Consider the following 3,756-nt stretch of genomic DNA (forward strand, 5'->3'; position numbering starts at 1 on the left):
CTAAAGGTACCTATGTATATGATTCCAAGGGAAAAGATAAGGGACTGAAAATCAGGTATTGATAGCTTTTCTATTTTGTGAGGTTTTAATAAAAGGATATAAAACATTATCGCGAGTCAAATTGTTTCAGTGAAGAAATTTCAGCAATTCAACTTTTTTTTTTTTTTTTGTCGGTCATGGGGCTTGAACTCTGGGCCTGGGCGTTGTCCCTTAGCTCTTCAGCTCAAGGCGAGCGCTCTACCACTTGAGCTACAGCGCCACTTCCGGTTTTCTGGTGGTTTTATTGGAGATAGGAGTCTCACGGTCTCTCCTGCCCGGGCTGGCTTTGAACCGCGATCCTCAGATCTCAGCCTCCTGAGTAGCTAGGATTACAGGCGTGAGCCACCAGCGCCCGGCTCTCAGCAATTCAACTTTATAAGAACTATAAATAAGCATGTAAAAACTTTTCTGGACAAGTCAGGCACCAGTGGCTCACACCTGTAATCCTAGCTACTTAGGAGACTGAAATTTGAGGATGAGGGTTCAAAGCCAGCCTGGGCAGACAAACTCAAGAGACTTATCCCCAAGTAACCACCAAAAAGCCAGACATGAAGCTATGCCTCAACTAGTAGAGTACTAGCCTTGAGCAAAATAAGGTCAGGGACAGTGCTCAGGCCCTGAACTCAAGACCCAGTAATGGCACAAATACTAATCTGGATGTCACCATTTGAATTTTTAAAAATAAATTTATTGACAGAAGGTAAATAATGTTTGTAGCATTTTCCTCATATGGCATATTCCATGTATTCACTGTACTTTTCTAAGTTGTCCTACTTTCAAGTACATGTGTTTTAACTGTGTTCTGTGCTGTTTTTGTAAGTTTGCTACTAAAACTACAAAAAAACCTTTTCATGTTTTAGTCAAATACTTCTCACTTCTTTCTTGGCCTTAGGATTTCCTAGCTTAAACACCAAGATTATCCAATTACTACCCTAAATTTTCTTCTATTGCTTTGTACATTGAACCACTTAATCCATTTGGAATTAGTCTTTATACACTTGAAAAATAGGCATCATTTCAGATGATTCCAAAGCAAAAAGTCTACACCTTAAGAAATTCTGGCCAAATAATATATCTAAAGTTTCCTACAAGTCTTCTGAACCTGTTCCTCTACTGACCACCAATCTCCTGCTTCATATTCCATCTTACCTGCCCTCTGAGTACACCAAAAAGCCCTAATAAGCCATCTAAGGGGTTGTGCTTCAAATCCATTTCCCCACACCTAACAAACTCCTGTAAGTCCTTACAACTACAGCTCTAATGTCACCTCTACTAGGAAGCCTTTTCTGCTGGACTGAAATTCCTCACTGTGTAATCACTAATACTTGCCTCATAAGAATTCTTACATAATACATTAAACACACTTAAAACTGGGCACCAGGGCTGGGAAGGTGGCTCATGCTTGCCTTGCATGCATGAAGCCCTGAGTTCGATTCCTCAGCACCACATAAGCAGAAAAAAAAAAAAAAAAAGCCTGAAGTGGTACTATGGCTCCAGTGGTAGAGGTCTAGCCTTGAGCTGAAGAGCTCAGGGACAGCGCCCAGGCCCAGAGTTTAGGCCCCAGGACAGACAAAAAAAAAAGGGGGGGGGGGGCACCACACACCTGTAATCCTAGCTACTCAGGAGGCTGAGACCTGAGGATCAAAGCTCAAAGCCAGGTGGGGTAGGAAAATTCACAAGACTTTTATCTCCAATTAACAACTAAAAAGAAGTAGAGCTGAAGCTCAAGTGGTAGAGTGATAGCCTTGAGCAAAATCCAAAACTGAGGAACCGTGTCCAGGTCCTGAGTTCAAGTCCTAATACTGGCACACACACACACAAAAAATCTATTAGTAACTAGGCTAAAACAAATGCTAAATAAGTTCTAATTGCTTTATCATTATTACTCAAGTTTAAAATTGTGTAATTTCTTGCCAGACCATGAGAAACCAAGGAAAGAAACCCATTTACTTGCCATATTACCAATCTCAATGGCTTGTCATATTCAACACCAACAGATGCTAAATATCACCAATAAATGCTGGGAGAGGTGGCACACACCTGTAATCACACAACGTGGGAGGATTTGTAAGATTTGAGGAGGTCAGATAAAAAGTTAGTGAGATATCCATCTCAATCAATGCTAAATGTAGAGTAATGTGTACCTATCATCCTAGCTACACGGGAAGCCACAGATAGGAGGATCAGAACAGGGGATTAGATACTACGCAGACTTGAGACCCTACCTGAAAGATACCTAATGCAAAAAATAAAACAAGAACTGGAAGTGTGACTCATTGGCAAAAGTGATGCTCTCCCCAGCACAAGTTAAAAATCCCAGTGCCACCAAAAAATAAAAATTAGCACTAATGCCTCAATTCTGATGCAAATTGGTTTTGACACTGTGACTTTATGTTAAGAGAAAATATAGATGAAAATGGATTATTCTTTCCTTCAAATTTATGGAAAGGGAAGAGGAAAGGCAGGGATTTTTTTTTGGGGGGGGAGGAAGGTTTGTTTTTTGGGGGGGGGTTTTGCCAGTGCTGGGGCTTGATCAGAGTCTGGGCACTGTCTCTGAGCTTCTTTTGCTCAAGGTTGGCATTCAACCACTTGGGCCACAGCACCACTTCTGGCTTTTTCTGTTTATGTGGTGCTGAGGAATCGAACCTAGGGCTTCATGCATGCTAGGCAAGCACTCTACCACTGAGCCGCCTTCCTAGGCCAAGGCAGGGTTTTTTTGTTTTTGTTTTTCTTAATGTGGTACTGAGGTGTTGAACCCAAGGCTGCATGCAGGCCAGGGAATCACTCTATCACTAAGCCACACCCCCAGGTGGGAAGGCAGATTTTTAACAAATTTAACAAACTAGCTTCCCAGGAAAAGAACAGACATTCTATGGTCAGCATTGCACAAACTGGAAATTAAAACAGTAGCTTTGTTGATTTTTTTGAGAAGGGGGGAGGGGAGAGGGAGACAGAGCGCGCGAAGGAACCAAAACTTTTTGTCTGGTTTTGGGGATGCTATTTCAGTCATCACTCCACATTCGCTTAGCCCTGCCCCTGACATAAGAAGTTTCCAGCTTCCCTGTCTCACACACACACACGCGCGCAAGCACGCACACACACACACACACACACACACGCAAGCACGCACACCCGCCGGGAGTCTCCGTCCGGGAGACGGGGCCGGGGACCGCAGGTCCCTAGGGTTTCCCTCAGCCAGGGCAGCAGGACCAAGACGCCGCGAGAACGGGCAGCAGCCGGGGCGAGGAGACGCTTCGGAGCGGGGAGACGAAGTGCACGCGGGGCCGTCGGGAAGGCGGCCACTTTCCCCACCGCCTGGGGCTTTCCCGAGGCCCAGCCCCGGCCCGGCCCGCCCCGGCCCGGCTCGCCCCGGCCGCCGCCCCCGCCCAGCGGGCCCGGCCGCCGCCCACCCACCAGCGCTGCGCGCGAGCAGCGACCCGCAGCGGCTGGCGCCACCGGAACTCACCGGCTTCGCCGTGCGGCCACTTCTCAGAGGGAAAAGCTGGTCCCCGGGTCCCCCAGATTAAGTCTCCCTCCGGCGTCGGGTGCCAGAAAAACGAGGCATCCGAGCCCACCTCAGACCTGAGGTAGTAGAGAACTACAGAAACGCGACCCGCCGCCCGGCTTCCGTAAGCGGGCTGCCCCGTGACCCCGGATGTTGATATGCCGCCTGACCCCGGAAATACTGGCGGGGGACACCAGGCGGAGAGTGGGGGC

The 3,756-nt window shown here is 47.2% G+C and overlaps 1 protein-coding gene across 5 annotated transcripts in view; it reads right to left on the reverse strand.

Moving 5' to 3' along the window:
* Asb3 (ankyrin repeat and SOCS box containing 3) overlaps positions 1-3,583 on the reverse strand; it is a 138,346-nt gene extending 134,763 nt beyond the window's left edge. For all 5 annotated transcript variants that reach the window (XR_011372527.1, XM_070025625.1, XM_070025623.1 and 2 more), the window contains exon 1: positions 3,506-3,583. The gene's annotated coding sequence lies outside the window, so the exon portion shown is untranslated. The remainder of the gene's footprint in view (positions 1-3,505) is intronic.
* Positions 3,584-3,756: the final 173 nt, after the last annotated feature.

This window comes from Dipodomys merriami, unplaced genomic scaffold (assembly GCF_024711535.1).
Source record: "Dipodomys merriami isolate MVZ:Mamm:240054 unplaced genomic scaffold, mDipMer1.0.p SCAF_17, whole genome shotgun sequence".
Classification (NCBI taxonomy): Eukaryota; Metazoa; Chordata; class Mammalia; order Rodentia; family Heteromyidae; genus Dipodomys; species Dipodomys merriami.